Below are 16,744 nucleotides of genomic sequence, written 5' to 3'. Positions count from 1 at the left end.
CCATATTATACAGGGCTGCAGGTCGGCTCCTGTCCGGCGCCACATCTCCTGCCGAGCCGGTATGCTGCTAGAGGAAATCCTCACCCTGGCCTGATTCCATGAGCTCTCCAATGACTGGACAGAACAGATGGAAATGGTGTTTAACACATTCTCAATGAAGCAAGATATCAACCACAGGCCGGTAAAAGTAGAAACCGCTGCAACAGTCCCGAGAGCTCGTTGGAAGCCACTGCCCCCCCCAAAGGACACACGCAGCTTTTGCGGATTCTTGACACACCCTCTCCAAGAGTGCCCAGCCAGAAGTAAAATGTGTTCAGCCTGCAAGTAGCCCAACCATTTCACCAAGTTCTAGAGGGGAGGACGCAAAACCTCTGCACAGTGAGGACGCATCACTCCAAGGCACCAAAGAGTACGCCCTTGTGTACGTGGACAAACTGCCCACACCGGCAAGCCTTCCCTGTTACCGGAAGACAGCATCTATGAAGAAGAAGACAAAGAGATATTCAACTGCCTATGCACACTGGGCACTTCTGATGGCCCACATGAGGCTCATCCAACCTGACAGGTCAACGTTGGTGGCACTCCCGTCATCTCCCTCGAACACAGGAGCACCAGTAAACATCACCAGCATGACCCAATTCTGGATGCTGAAACCTCGCCCTAAGCCCCTACCCGCCACTGCCAAGATCTACGCATACGGAGGCATGGCTCCTCTCCCCTTTAAGGGCATGTTCTACTGCACCGTCACTCATGGCAAGTTGGTGTGCACCAGCAAGTTCTTCATCAAGTCCGAAGGTGCTGAAACTCTCCTCAGTTTTAACCTGCAGAGAAGCTGCAACTGATCAAGTTTGCAATAGTCATCGATACAGCCACATGCTAGAAGCCTTCCCTTATCTCTCCTGCAGACATGGCCAACTCTGAGGGTCCCCGGTGTCACTCCATATTGACAGATCCATACAATCAGTAGCCTTACGCAGCAGTGGGTCTTGTGGTAGCAAGCAAACCAAAACAGTTCTGCTGCAATTGTATATGCATTGACATGTGGCTAACTAAGAGGGCTATTAAGCGAAAAAAACATATCACACCAACAAATGAAGCCCTCATTGCAGATCTGAATGGCTCTCCAAGCTAGATCTTAATTCAGGCTACCACCAGCTCAAATTCCAGGAAGACTGCCGCTACATCACCAATTTTTTTACTCACATTGGCCTTCACAGCTACTGGCGCCTCAATTTTGAGATCTCCTCTGCAGCAGAAGTGCTCCCGAAAGCCATTCACGTGGTCCTTTTCACGGCTGGAAGGAGTCATAAATGTCAGCAGAAACATTCTCATCCACGATCCCCATGATTGAGAGCCTCAGGAACCTACTCCAAGCTGCCCTCACAAAACTCTGCTTGGCAGGCCTGGCGCTGAATCAACAGACTTCGAGTTTCTGCATCACAAAATAGAATTCTACAGCTACTCTCCACTGGAAAAGGAATCAAGGTTGATCCCTCAAAATGGCAGGCATCAGGGTTCCAGTGACACCAACATCTCACTCTGAGGTAAGAAGCTTCCCAGGACAAGCAACCTACTGTGGGAGGTCCATCTCGAATTTGGCTATGCCAGCCTGCCCACTACGTATCCTGATGAAGTCCTCTGCACTGTGGACCGGCGGAAGAGAGGCTGTCCAAGCCATCAAGACGCACCCCTACAGAATACTGTGATGGCCTACTTGACATAGACAAGGACTCTAAACTTGTAGTGGATGACAGCCCCAAACCACAGAAGAGTAAGCAATGTGTACCATTCACCTTTGCCAGTCGAGCGCTCACAGAAACAGAAAAAACATTAAAAAAAGAAGTCTGTATGTCTACAGCTGTACCTATAAACCAATAACGGCCCACAAACTAATACCACAATTTTTGGAGGCAGTCCCCCACCCTCCACAGCTACAAACCAGGATGCACCAACTCAGCTGACTATCTCTCGAGACACCCAAAGGCACCCCCTGAAACCCAGCAAGGCTTCAATGTGGGAGCAGATGACTACTGTAGGAGAGTAGGGTCTGCTTTCTATGTTCACCCCCACTTTTTACTTTTGCTTTACTGGTTTTCGACTTAGATGTGGCTGTGGGCCTGCTAATCAGACCCACAGCCCTGCTGTTCTCTCTCTAAATTAATACTATGTACTTTAGGTGCATAACCCATTTGGATAGGATCACCTTATTGGCCCCTGTACAGTGTACCTTAGGTACCCAGGGCATAGGTGTACCCTAGGCCTACCAGGGGCTGCAGCATGTATTATGCCACCCCTGGCCTGGCCTTCCATTATGACACAACTGGCTGATCACTCAGCTGGGGCAAGGTCGTGTAATCACCCCTTGCTTAGGTGTAGTATTCCTATACCTATCTTATATATAGACACATGTGTACCTATCAGTCACTCCTATGGCAGGCCTTAACAATCCTGGAGGCAGAGTGCTTGGTAACATGTGAGATGGTGCTCTAGCATGAGCTGAGACTGTCTGCAGCTTTCGGAACCATGTCCTTACAGCTTTTCTATGATATAGCCTACCATATACTCTTAAAGTGCCTTATAATCTTAAACGGTTATGGTAACTATGGTTTGGCTCTATCAAAACATGTTGTGTAAGGTGTCTAACACTTTGGAATAAGACATGTTGAAACCTACTTACCCGGTTAAAGTTAACCAGAGCCCCAGCATCACAAAATGGATGCTGCTGCCACGACACAAGTCTGACCTCCTGCTGCTGGGAGTGATCCCGGCAAGGGAGGCTTGGACAATAGGTTTCCTGCCTTGGGAGGTGCGAGCACCACCCCAGACAGGCCTTAGTGTATTGGGGCAGGGAGGGATGAATGAAACGAGACACTGCCTGGGGCACACAAGGTGTCCCATGCATAGTCCAGTTCAAACCGGTGCTGGGGCACGCCAGCCCCAGTCCTGGCGCGAAACTGGACAAAAGGAAGGGGGTGTAACCACCCCCCTCCCAGGTCCCACCCATAAGGCGTGACCTAGCAGGCAACCCAGCCCCCCAGATTAGTATAAGAGTGGTAGCTGGGCCCCAGGAGATTAGATTATCCTGAACCTGCAACTTGAACAGAAACTCTGGACCTTCGACATTCGACGAAAGAAGAAGACTGAAGAATCTCCCTTGTGGCCAAGGAGTGGCTACCCTGTGCAAACAGGCACCATCAAGAGACTTACCCTTTGCTTTGCTGAAGTTCTACGAGGGACCGACTGCAGAGCCCGACCAGAGCCTTGACTTCCAGACTTCTCCGACCCTGATCCACATCCACAGCCGAGCTGAGATCCGTGGAGGCGACGAGAGACGTGGGACCGGCTACCTGGGATAAGTGGCGAGTATCTTCCAGCGCAGCTTCTGAGGTACCCTCGAAGTTGTGCACCGGGGATTGAGAAGCCCCAACCCCAAGCACCATCTGCACCGAAGATCAGCCCCCCCACACTCCACGAGTCCTGCGTGGGGCCCTTCTGCATTTTCCTGCTTGCCGCGTCTGTCCGGTTGCTTGCCCGTTGGCTAGCGGCCTTTGCAACGACACACCTTTAAATCGTCACTGCTGGTTTGGCTCCTCCAGACTGGTTCCCGCTTCACTGCAAAAGAGAAGCACCCCAGACCTTCCTGGTCTGCACCAGAAGCAAGTCCTCCATTCTTCGTGGGTTCCGCTTGCCAAGGCTTGGTGAGTCCTAGTTCGACTTCGACGCTGCCGACAGCAAGAGCCTTCGTGGGACAGCTCGCCTCCTGGTCCTGGTCGTCCTCGACGTCTCCTGGTACCCGTGGCTGCTGCGACAAGCTTCACCACTTCACCTGCAATCTTCACGACATCGCCTGGTTCCTTCCTGGTTCCACGTGGTCACTGGCTAGTGACCTTGACTCTGTCCCTTCTGCTTGCAGGTACCCTTCCTTCTTGATCCCGGCCTTGGGATCCACCGGACACTCTGCACTGACTGCCTGTCAGCAACTTTCCTTCAGGCATCCATAGAAGTCCACGACAAAACCCGACGCAAGTTCACACCTATGCACCCGCAGCCTGTGGGCTAGGTAACTTGGGTACTTCGGTGCTCACAAGGGTAGTGACTATCCTAGGGTCTAGTTTCCGAGTCTCGACTTTCTAGCTTTACCAGAAGTGTCCTAAAACTGCTTATTTCAGAACTGTACTATTTCTATCGATTATACGCATTACGCGTGAGTGTTTCCACTCTGCACCTGAATCCCGTGGGCCTCCCACTTCCTAACTGTTGGTAGTGTAGTGTAGCCCCAGCGATTCCCTAGGCCTAGGCCTATTCTATTTCCGTGACAGTGGTCCTTATACCACTTCTTTAGTATATGGTTTGCGTGGCCCCTAGGGCCTAACTGTATTACTTACCTGTGTGACTTAATGTATGCTTAAATAAGACTTTGTTGTACTTACCTCGAATCTCATAAAGAGTGCTGAGGGTTTGACTAGAATAAATACACTTTATTTTATATATATATCTGTTGTGGTGTCCTTTTAATTTGGTATTCAAGGGATTATATATGGTATCACAGCTGGCTTCACATGCCATTCAGAGTTTAGCCTAAGACTGCTCTTGTCCATGCTACCACTAGGATAGCTGGTCTATAAGGTTGACTTTACAACCAATCACCATAAGGGTTGTTTGGACTGATATAAGGTGTACACTAGAACTAGTGACATGGGGCGTGGCCAAGATGGCGGGGTGAGCGGACGCTTCCTCCCGTAGCTCCTCCGGCCCGGCCAAGCTAAAGCCCTTTTCTTATGCTTCTCTCCCCCCGCTGAGGCTCAGCGCGGGAGAGGAGCGTGGCGGAACATCAGGGGCATACACCGGTGCTGTTTTGGTCCGGATCGCCCCGGGGGAACCCCCCCAAAAGTTCGCCCGAGATCAAAGGACGACGGCGGCGAGCCCGAGGGGCGGAGCGTATTGGAGAGCTGTCCGGGCGCCTCGGTTGGGCCTGGTGCTGAAAGTTGCGGTCTGGAGGGGATCTGGCCCGCCGCTCGACGGTGACTGAAGGAGCCTGGCGGGAAGGGGCCCGACGGTGTGGAAGGCTTGGGACGGGTGCCCCGGCACTCGGACTGGTGATGGCGACACCTTGCACTGCGGAAGCCCTGACCCCTAGCCGAGGTACGGCGGACTCTCTGATGGGGTCGGATCATCTGGCCCCCTGTGCGTGACAATCGGGGGCCGGTGGTGGAACTTATTTTACTGCGGGGTGCCTCGGAGGCCCCGGAGGTGTCGCCGGGCCTAGTCGTTTTGGCTCGCTCCGCCCGGCCGCCATTTTGTCCCCGAAGGAGCAGTGGTGGCGGCCTCCGCTGGAGTCCTGGCTGCTGGCTGCGGGCGACCTCCCGCTATTGCTGGATTGACCACCGGAGGGATGAGCTGTTGGGACCCCTCCGCTGCGGTCCCCTTGGTTGTCTCACGCTAGCTCTTGCGGCTGACGGTGACCGGACTAGGCCGCCATTTTGTCACTTGTGACGCAGCGACCTCACTTGTGGGGGATACCCGGGCCGAGTGCTTGCCGGCGGCTGAGCATCCCTGGGGCGCCTGGATCGGTGCCCGACTGCGGAGCTGGCGATGTCTGAAAAAGGAGGCCCGAAGAAAAGGGACCGTACTCTGCCGGACATGCTTGGCAGGGCCCAGCATCTGCGGGACAGGACACAGCCCTCACCGGGGCCCTCCCGGGCTCCGGCAGATGTGACTGGAGGGGAGCCGCCTGTCACGAGGGCCTTTATGGAGGAATTGTTTAGCTCCCTCAGAGAGGACTTCCAGACACTGAAGCGGGAGGTGGCCAGCGAGGTCCGAGAAGTGCGCAGAGAGGTGGAGGGCCTAGGTGAGCGTGTGGAAGCGGCGGAGACGGAGGGCCAACAGCGAGCGGAGGAGATAGTCCATCTCCAGCAGGACGTTCTTCGCCTCCGGGAACAGTGTGTGGAGCTCCAGGCCCACTCTGAGGACCTTGAGAACAGATCTCGGAGGAACAACATCCGAGTGCGTGGCGTGCCGACTGCGGATGAGGGGTCCGATCTGGGGGGCTACCTGCGGGCCCTGTTCCGAGAGATCCTGGGGGAGGCCACGGACTTTCCCATCAGCATCGACAGGGCGCATAGGGTTGGCCGTCAGCGCCAGCCATCGGCGCCCCCACCGGACATTCTGGCCTTCCTGCCCGACTTTCCACTAAAGGAGCGTATCATGGCTGAAGCCCGCAGGAAACAGCCCCTGACCTTTCGGGATCGGCCGGTGGCGCTTTACCAGGATCTCTCCGCCATCACTCTGCAGAAACGCAGGTCCTTTAGGATTGCCACTGACTTTTTGCGCGAACATGAGACGCCGTACTCTTGGGGTCACCCCTTCCGCCTGATTTTTCGGTGGAACGGAGTATTACACCAGCTACGCTCCTTGCAAGACATTTGTGGTGTCCTGGGGCTCACGGCAGCGGAGGAGGACGGAGCTACGCCGTCGTGGAGGTCCTCGGAAGGACGGAATCGGCGGAGGTCAACGAGGCGGCGCTCAGCGACCAGCGCGGGGCGCCCGGACTCCCCTACCATTAGGGCGGACAGGGCTGACGCCCTGAGGGCGGCGGCCGGGGACTCGACCGGCTCCTCTAGCGTGGCCTTGACGGCCTAACACACACTCCGGGGGGAGATGTCTTTAGCTTCTTAACATGCTTGGCACGGGGCGGGGGGGTTGGGGGGAGCGGGCGGAGGTGAGTGGCTGGACGTCCACTTTGCTTTTTTCTACGGACTTGCCCGTTTTGGGGCTTGACTGAGACTATGGGGTGTTTGAGTTTGGGGATGGCTAGTTGCCGAGGTTGTGTTTTGGGTGGGGGAGGGACTTGTTTTGGGGTTGGGAAGGTCCCGTCCGATGTTGTCTATGCCCGCTTTGTTTTGGCTTGTCCCGCGCTGCGGCCCCGCGCGCCCCCCCCGCTGATTCCCTACCCATTGCATGGCGCTCCCGATCCCTGCGAGGAATGCCGGGCCTAAAGGTAGTGACCCTTAATGTTCAGGGTCTGAATAACCCGGTGAAGCGCAGAGCGATCCTGTCGTTGCTGGAGGGGACGCAGGCGGACATTTGCCTTTTGCAGGAGACACACTTATTGCCCCGAGACTGCCATAGGATGCGCTCTGCTAAGTTCCCCACCCAGTTCTTTTCCTCGGCAGCGAACAAGACGGCGGGGGTGGCTATTCTCCTAGCGAGCTCCTTTCGGGGGGAGGTGTTGCATAAGTGTGCTGAACAGAAGGGGAGGCTCCTTGCGTACCGCATGCGCCTGGGAGGCATAGCATTTACGGTTGGCTCCGTTTATAGCCCAAACGAGCATCAAGAGCGCTTCCTAGATTCCGCGCTGGTGGATGTCACTGCTTCCCCAGACCGACACATTATCTTGGGCGGAGACCTCAACATTGTCTTTGACTCTGGGATGGACAGATCGGCGCAGCGCTTTCCGCAGACGGGGGAACTGTCCCAGGCTGGGAGGGCCCGGATTGCGGAAATGGACTTGCACGATCTCTGGCGCTCCCTGCACCCCACGGATAGGGACTACTCTTTCTTCTCGCACGCACACCGCACCTACTCACGGCTGGACTACCTCCTGGTGAGTGGACCGATGCGTGCCGCTGCCACGGCGGCGGACATCGGGGTCCTGACCCTGTCTGACCACTCTCCAGTCACCGGCGTTTTCCGGTGGCCGGCGGCCTCCCCCTCTCGGGGGGCGTGGCGCCTCCGGGACACACTTCTACACAAAAAATCGGTGGTACAACGCGTCGGGGAGGTCATACAGGACTATCTCACTCACAACAGCAACACTGACACTTCGCAGGCGACACAGTGGGCGGCACTGAAGGCCGTCCTACGGGGGGAATTCATCTCTATCTCTGCAGCCGAGAATAAGGAGCGGCAATTGAAGAGGGATGAGTTGACAGCTCAAGTCCGGGAGCTTGAGCAGGTCCACCGCCGTACGGGAGCGCCGAGGGTATGGAGGCAGTTGAAGGCAGCGAGGAAGCTCCTCTCCGCTCTGGATCTTGATAGGGCGGAGTATGCCGCCTTACGCTTGAAACATGCCTACTACACTGGGGGGGACAGATGTGGCAAGCTCCTAGCACACCGGCTCCGGGTCGCGCAACAGCGCAGCGTGGTGAAAGAACTGGTGGGTGCGGACGGGGGGGTTGTCTCCGGGGACGCGGAGGTAGCGGAGACTTTCCGCGGCTTCTACGAGGCGCTGTATGCTGAGGAGCCCTCCTCGCCACGGGATGCCGATAGCTATTTGGAGTCGGTGACCCTCCCGGTGCTGGACCCGGCTCAGGCTGACCACCTGGAGCGGGACATCCATGTGGAGGAAGTGATTTCGGCTATCGCGCGGCTGAAACATGGCAAGGCCCCGGGCCCGGACGGGTACACGTCGCTATTCTACAAGACTTTTTGCACGACCGTGGCCCCTGTTCTTACGCGGCTGTTTAACTCTTTCTCCGAACCGGGAGCCATCCCTCCGGATCTCCTGAGGGCGACGGTCGCGGTAATCCCGAAGCCTGGGAAGGACCGGGCCCTCTGCGGCTCGTACCGGCCCATCTCGCTCCTAAATGTCGACCTCAAGTTGTACACGGGGATTCTCGCATCCCGGCTGGGTCCACACCTCCCCGACCTGGTGGAGGCGGACCAGGCTGGTTTTGTGCCCGGTAGACAGACGGTTGACAACACCAAGAGGGTGACGCATGTTCTGGAGAAGGCCTCAAGGATCTCGGGGGAGCGGATGTTGTTGTCCGTTGACGCGGAGAAGGCCTTCGACAGAGTTCACTGGCCGTATCTTGAGCGGGTCCTCAAAAAACTGGGAATCGGCGATAAGTTCCGCACCATGGTATTTAATTGCTATAAGCATCCTTCAGCGTCGGTGCGGGTAAACGGGTGTAGCTCTGGTGGCTTCGCCATCGAGCGCGGCACGCGGCAGGGCTGCCCTCTCTCGCCGCTCCTGTTTGCCCTCTACATGGAGCCGTTTGCTCAGAGGATCCGTGATAATCCGGATGCTGTCGGGGTCCGGATGGGCCAGTACGTCCACACCGTCAGTCTCTACGCGGATGATGTCCTGCTGACTTTGGACGACCCTAGGAGGTCGCTGCCTGCTTGCCTCCGAGAGTTGGACGCCTTTGCGGGGGTGGCCGGCTTCAAAATGAATATGAGCAAGTCGATGGCATTAGACGTGTCCCTGGCTGCGGAAACCAGGAGGGATCTTCAACGGCTCTTCCCCATGCAGTGGTCCTCGTCCACGGTGCCGTATCTGGGGATTCTGCTGGCGCCTACATTATCGGAGATGGTTACGGCCAATTATGCCTCCCTCAGCAGGAAGATCAAGGACGAGCTTGGCCGATGGAACAAAGGCCTGCTGTCCTGGCTGGGGCGAATCGCGGCGGTCAAAATGACGGTGCTGCCCCAGATACTATATCTTTTCCGAGCCCTTCCGCTCCAACCCCCGGTGGGCTGGATCCGACAAATGCAGGCTGACATCTCCCGCTTTGTCTGGCAGGGCCGCAGGCCACGCATGAAGAGGGTCCTCTCCACGCTTGCTCCGGAAGCGGGGGGTCTCGGCATTCCGGACCTCCGTAAGTACTTTCAGGCGGCACAGCTTCGCTATCTGGTGGAGTGGAGCAGGTGGGAGTCCGACAAACATTGGCTCTTCCAAGACCAGGCAGTGGCGGGCCGCACCTTACAAGAGGTTCCATTCTTGCGCCGCACGCATCGCCCCCCTAATCTTTACGCTTCCTTTGTTACGCGGGTCCCCCTGCGTGTGTGGGACGCGGTCTGCGAGACCCGGGGCCTTACCACCTTCCCTTCGCCGCTCACGCCCATTACGGGCAACCCGGACTTCTCCCCAGGGATGGAGCCGGGGGTTTTCTCCCACTGGGTACGGGCGGGCTGCAGGGCACTCTTCCAGATCTATGGCCCGGAAGGCGTGGTTCCTTTTCAGCAACTCCGCCAGGAGTTCGGCCTGACGGAGCTGGACAGATTGCGCTACATGCAAGTTCGGCATTGGGCCATCCAGCCTCAGGTGCGGGCCACCGCTGCCCGTCCAATCACACCGTACGAGCGGTGGTTGGCTACTCGGACCTCCGACGCTAAACTGATCACTGATCTATACAAACACCTACAACCCCCGCCGTTTCACTACTACAACCCGGGGAGGGAGCGCTGGCACAGGGAATTGGGTAGGACACTCAGCCACAAGGAATGGGACAAAATTGCGTATCGGGCTCGGCACTCTGCATATCACACGGGCCTTACGGAGACATTCACTAAGGTGTCCACATACTGGTACTACACCCCGGAGAGACTGTATGAAATGCATAAACACACTGACAAGGGGTGCTGGCGGAGCTGCGGGCAGGAAGGTACCCTTACACACATTCTATGGGATTGCCCAGTGCTGACCGCCTACTGGAAAGAAGTCTTGGACGAGGTGGATGAGCACTTTGGGATAGAGCTGCCGCGACTCCCGGCGTATGTCCTGCTGGGCCTCCCCAATGACCTAATGTACCCACTGAAGTCCCGCAGGGGTAGGCAGATTGCAATAGCGCTGGGGTCTGCGGTTCAGAACATCCTAATCCACTGGCGCACATCCACCGTCCCCTCCATCACCGGTTGGTTGCATAGGCTCTGGCATGTGCTGGGGATGGAGAAGCTGTCGCTTGCGGTTGCGGGGGAGATAGACCAATTTGAAGAGCTATGGCAACCCTTTCTAGCGCTGCTGTCCACTGAATTCCGGGAGCTCACCTGCCCGAGGTACCTTAGGCTTCTCAGGCTGAGGCCGCCGGTGACCCCGGCGGACTAGCTTACATGTGAGATGGGGACCCCCGGGGAGGGGGGGGGGAGCGGGGCTTCCTGGTTAGGGCTACTTTGATGCGGGACCATAGAACGGGGGGGAGGGGGGAGTGTTGTTGTTTTGTTACTGGGAGGAGGGGGGATGGGAGGGGGGGGATTGTGTTCTGTTGAGGTGTTGATGGGGGGGGATGCTCTTGCTCAGCTTTGGGGTGTCGGATACGCGCGTGGGACTCCACAGCTTGTAATTCTAGCGTTCAGTTACTGTGTTCTTCCCTCTGAGCCACCGCGCCACCTATTGCCAACCCTCTGGAGATGCATCCCTTCTTCTTTGACTGTATTCCATGTATCCTGCCTCCTATCCCCCTCCCCCATGGTTTGTTTTGTCTCAATAAAAAACGTTTTAAACATAGAACTAGTGACATCATACATCAGGCCAACTTCTCACAACTACATTCAGTGGGTGGTAGAAATCCAATGCCATCGTTCAATAACCCAGGTTGACATCACCACAGTGACACACTCCGATCCCTGCCTTCAGAAGTCAATAAGAGCAACACTGTGAAACCAGTGGAAGGACTTCCTTAAGAACTTCAGCAAGCTTGACGTAATTTAATAACGTGACCTAACCACCCTGTAGAATGACAAACGTGAGCTTAGTGTCACTGCACAAGGGGGCCCACATGAGAGGCCACAGGATCATCATTCCTCGACAAATGATATGCCAAATATTTAGTCTAGCACACTTTGGACATTAAGAGATAACAAAAACCAAAGCATGATCAAGGGTTAAAGTCTGGTTCCCTGCTATGACTCTGATGACTTAGTGCCACGGTGTCACTAGTGCAAAGACTGAAAGGCCCAAGACAGAATAACCCCAATCATCTAAGAACAGCCCTGTGAGAGCCTGTGGTACAACATCAGCATAGACTTTTGCTCCCTGTGTGACGGGTACCACATGCTGGTAGTGTCTGATGCATTCTCAAAATTCCTGGTAGTGGACCTGCTCACAAAACAAACTTTGAGCAAACAAGACGATGCCTAGACAGAGTATTTGTAACATTTAGGGTCTCCTTAACATTATAGAGTGACAACAGCCCTCCTTTCCAGAGCTAATATACTGAGATTACATGGAGGCACTCACTATCAGTCACTGGAAGGTGATGCCCCACTAGCCTCAAGCCAATGGAGAGGTAGAAAAACTCTTGAAGATGCACAAGAAAACCATAAGGGTTGGTATGGAACAGCAGGAAAATATAGAAGACGTTCTCCATAGGACCCTGGGAGTATACATGTGCATGCCATACAGTACCACCCGCCAAGCCTTGGCTGACTTTCTATTCAGGACATTATCGCTGACGCTGAATCGTGGATCCCAGCACCCCTAGACGAGCGGGCTAGTCAGTGCCAGCATCAGCAAAACGAGGGCCAGCATAGCTCAGAAGGTGAAATATTCGGACTGAAGAGGGCGGTCCCATAGCCCCATTCAGTCTGTGCCGTGGCGTGGCCTGAATGTTATTGTCCAATTGCTGATGGAGGCTGGCCTGGAGTCCACTGTATGTATGCTATATATTATATTTGTTATGAAAAACAGAAGGTCTTGGCTTACGTCAGACCTAAAACGGCATCCAGTGTGCACATACTTGTGATACTTTTTAAATATATGATCATGCTGGACCAGGATGAGGATGGACCAATGTGATGCCAGAAGCTCGCTGACCAGCACACGAGAAGATTATGAGGTACAATACAATCTCCAATAGTACCTACTAGTCTGTTCTATTGGTATTATATGCCTTGATTCGTCCTGTCTGCCCCATATAGAACGCTTAATACTGTGACCAAGGAAGCGCCACTCAAAACACCACCACCACAAAGCACATTAACATAATGGACAACCGGACCCACAGCTACCTTGCATTAATTATGTAGTATTAGATTAGTACAGATCTTACTCATGGGTAACCTTCTATGCTACCTAAAGATTATATGGTTTTTACCTTTCAGCTAAGGAGGTCGGAGTGCCAATTACAGACACAGTAGACTTGTTTTAATTTCCTTCTCACCACAGGTGGTTCTAGTTGATTGTCCTAAAACAAATCACTGATTATGTAACCATATATGCACACTCTAGATCATGGGTACTCACAAACTTTCTCTCGGGGGCCAAATTTACAGTATGGTTTGTGGCCGAGGGCCACACCGGTGGGGGCAGGGTCAGAGGGGGAGGGGCTGGGCTAAAGCAAAAAATAATTGTGACCATGAGGTTGAACACAGGTCCCTGCAGCAGACGTCTTCGTCCACTGAGCCACCAGACCCGGCATATACACATCTCTCTCTCTCTCTCTCCCCCTCCCTACCCTCTCCCTCCCACTCCCACCCCTCTCTCCCTCCCTCTCCCTCCCTCCCTCTCCCTCCCTCTGTCTCTCTCTCCCTGTCTCTCTCTCCCTGTCTCTCTCCCCCTGTCTCTCTCCCCGTCGCCCTCCCTCCGTCGCCCTCCCTCCGTCGCCCTCCTCCCTCTGTCTCCCTCCTCCCTCTGTCTCCCTCCTCCCTCTGTCTCCCTCCTCCCTCTGCCTCCCTCCTCCCTCTCTGTCTCCCTCCCTGTCTCCACCTCTGTCGCCCTCCCTCTGTCGCCCTCCCTCTGTCGCCCTCCCTCCGTCGCCCTCCCTCCGTCTCCCTCCCTGTCTCTCTCCCTCCCTCTGTCTCCCTCCCTCTCCCTCCGTCTCTCTCCCTCCATCTCCCTCCCTCTCCCTCCATCTCCCTCGATCCATCTCCCTCCCTGTCTCCGTCTCCCTCCCTGTCTCCGTCTCCCTCCCTCTGTCTCCTTCCCTCCGTCTCCCTCCCTCTGTCTCCCTCCCTCTCCCTCTGTCTCTCTCCCTCCCTCTCCCTCTGTCTCTCTCCCTCTCTCCCTCCCTGTCTCCCTCCCTCTCCCTCTGTCTCTCTCCCACTGTCTCTCTCCCTCTGTCTCTCTCCCTGTGTCTCCCTCTCCCTCCGTCTCCCTCTTCCTCCGTCTCCCTCTCCCTCCGTCTCCCTCTGCCTCCGTCTCCCTCTCCCTCCGTCTCCCTCCCTCCCTCTGTCTTCCTCCGTCTCCCTCCCTCCCTGTCTCCCTCCGTCTCCCTCCCTCCCTGTCTCCCTCCGTCTCACTCCCTCCCTCCCTCTCCCTTCCTCCCTCTGTCTCTCTCCGTCTCCCTCCCTTCCTCTGTCTCCCTCCATCTCCCTCCCTCTTCCTCCTTCTCCCTCCGTCTCCCTTCCTCCCTCTATATCCCTCCCTCCCTCTGTCTCCCTCCCTCTGTCTCCTTCCCTCCGTCTCCCTCCCTCCCTCTCCCTCCCTCCGTCTCCCTCCATCTCCCTCCCTCTGTCTCCCTCCATCTCCCTCCCTCCGTCTCCCTCCCTCCGTCTCCTTCCCTCTGTCTCCCTCCCTCCACCTCTCTCTCTGTCTCCCTCCCTCTATCTCTCCCTGTCTCTCTCCCTCCCTATGTCTCCCTCCCTCTCCCTCTGTCTCTCTCCCTCTGTCTCCCTCCCTGTCTCCCTCTCCCTCCCTCTGTCTCCCTCCCTCTGTCACCCTCCCTGTCTCCCTCCCTGTCTCCCTCCCTCTCCCTCTGCCTCTCTCCCTCCATCTCCCTCCCTCTCCCTCTGTCTCTCTCCCTCCATCTCCCTCCGTCTCCCTCTGTCTCCCTCCGTCTCCCTCCCTCTGTCTCCCTCCCTCTGTTTCCCTCCCTGCGTCTCTCTCTCTGTCTCCCTCCCTCTATCTCTCCCTGTCTCTCTCCCTCCCTCTGTCTCTCTCCCTCTGTCTCTCTCCCTCTGTCTCTCTCCCTCTGTCTCCCTCCCTGTCTCCCTCTGTCTCCCTCTGTCTCCCTCCCTCCCTCCGTCACCCTCTGCCTCCCTCCCTGTCTCCCTCCCTCTCCCTCTGTCTCTCTCCCTCCGTCTCCCTCCCTCTCCCTCCGTCTCCATCCCTCTCCCTCCGTCTCCCTCTGTCTCCCTCTGTCTCCCTCCGTCTCTCTCCGTCTCCCTCCCTCCCTCTGTCTCCCTCCGTCTCCCTCCCTCCCTCTGTCTCCCTCCCTCTATCTCTCTCTCTGTCTCCCTCCCTCTGTCTCTCCCTGTCTCTCTCCCTCCCTCTGTCTCCCTCCCTCTGTCTCCCTCTCCCTCCCTCTCCCTCCCTCCCTCCCTCTGTCACCCTCCGTCTCCCTCCCTCCGTCTCCCTCCCTCTGTCTCCCACTCTGCCTCCCTCTCTGCCTCCCTCTCTCTGCCTCTCTCTGTCTCCCTTCCTCTCCCTCCCTCTGCCTCCCTCCTTCTCCCTCTGTCTCCATCCCTCTGTCTCCCCCAGACTGCGCCTCTCTGTCTCCCTCTCTCTGTCACCCTCTGTCAACCTCTGTCTCCCTCCCTCTCCCTCCGTCTTCCTCTCCCTTCCTCCGTCACCCTCTGTCATCTCACCCCGTGTGTGTGTCAGCCCTCAGCCCGGGCTGAGACAGCTTCCCAGCGCGCACACACAGCCGCACTGAGACAGCTTCCCAGCGCGCACACACAGCCTCACCCGAGTACTTCACAGGTCTTTAAAAGACCATTTACATGTTAATAAAGCTTTGTTGTATTTCACCTTTTAAGCCCCTGCTTCTCCACTTTGACAATCACTGGAATCCCCCGGCCCCCACAGAGCAGAGTCTCAGAGTCCAGGCTGCTGCACCCGGCAGTGTTTGCTAACACTATTTATTTATTTTTTAAAAAACACAGGTAGGATGTCTGCAAGGTCCGTGGGCCGCCAAGGAAGGCTTGCCGGGCCGCTGGCGGTCCGCGGGCCGTACTATGAGTAACTGTGCTCTAAAGACTGGGCTAATTTTGACACTAGATGTTTTTTTCATGATCTTCTACATCTTGTTCAATTTCTTCTATTCTATAATTTTTCCTGGATGGGTTTGATAGAGGTTATGCGCTATCTACCTTGAATGGGCAAGTATCACAGGGTTCAGGGATTCTGTGTCTTTTTCATCAAATGCTGGGCCTTTGGTTTCCAGTTTAATTCGTAGTTGTTCTCTGTCTTCTCCCACTTTCAGATCTTCTGTGCTTTAGTGGAATCTTTTTCTGGTTCTTTACGCTCTTCAATCCCCTCCTTTTGAACCTTTATCTTCGGTGGATTTGAAATTCCTTTCCTTCAAAGTGGCCTTTCTGGTGGCTATCACGTCGGACAGGCACTTAGGGGATCTATCTGCTTTGAGGTGCACTGAAATTCATGGAGGATGCAGTGATGTTGAGACTGAATTCTGGATTTATTCCAAAAGTACATTCTACGTACATTTTACCCTTTCTCTGTCCTTTTCCTTCTTCTCCTGAGGAGCGAGTATTGTACACTTTGGATTTGAAACATGCATTGTCTGTGTATGTTGACAGATTTGCTACATTTTGGACTTCTGACAGTCTCTTTCTGACTTTTGGTCCTGCAGGACAGGAGAAGGCTGCATCTAAGATGACCCTGTGTCACTGGATTAAAGACACCATCTCCTTGGCATATCATGGCTCTGAGTTGACTTGTTCTTCTAACATTTAAGCAAAATCCTCTTGTGGGGTGTCGGCTTTATAGGCCGCTTTTAAAGAAGTGTCCGTAGATTAGAACTGTTGGGCTGGATCTTGAGCTTCTGAGTCCCCGTTCATAAGACATTATCATCTGAATTGTGTTCAAACCAATCGCTTGAATTTTGGGAGTGGTGTATTATAGGCAGATGAGACTCCTGCTCCTGTTTGATTGGTTGGGTGTGGCATTAAATTTATTTAGGGGTGCTTTATATATTGTGTCTACTTTATTTCAGGTATCAGTATTTTCAAGGCCTTCATTTTTGGGTGCATGCTTTGGGTTACCTGATGTTGTTTATGATTGGGTCGAGTACAAGGGACGTAGAAATAATGCCCTGATAATTTACCGGTAATCCTCATTATTTTTAGC

At 55.2% G+C, this 16,744-nt stretch overlaps 1 protein-coding gene across 1 annotated transcript in view; it reads right to left on the bottom strand.

The window, feature by feature from the left end:
• The window catches only part of LOC146867704 (glutathione S-transferase omega-1-like), a 481,051-nt gene that overhangs the window by 463,520 nt on the left and 787 nt on the right, over positions 1–16,744 (bottom strand). The window lies entirely within an intron of this gene.

Source organism: Triturus cristatus, chromosome 1_2, assembly GCF_964204655.1.
Source record: "Triturus cristatus chromosome 1_2, aTriCri1.1, whole genome shotgun sequence".
Classification (NCBI taxonomy): Eukaryota; Metazoa; Chordata; class Amphibia; order Caudata; family Salamandridae; genus Triturus; species Triturus cristatus.
Note: the sequence above shows the minus strand (reverse complement) of the source record. Positions and strands in the feature narration are given on the sequence as shown.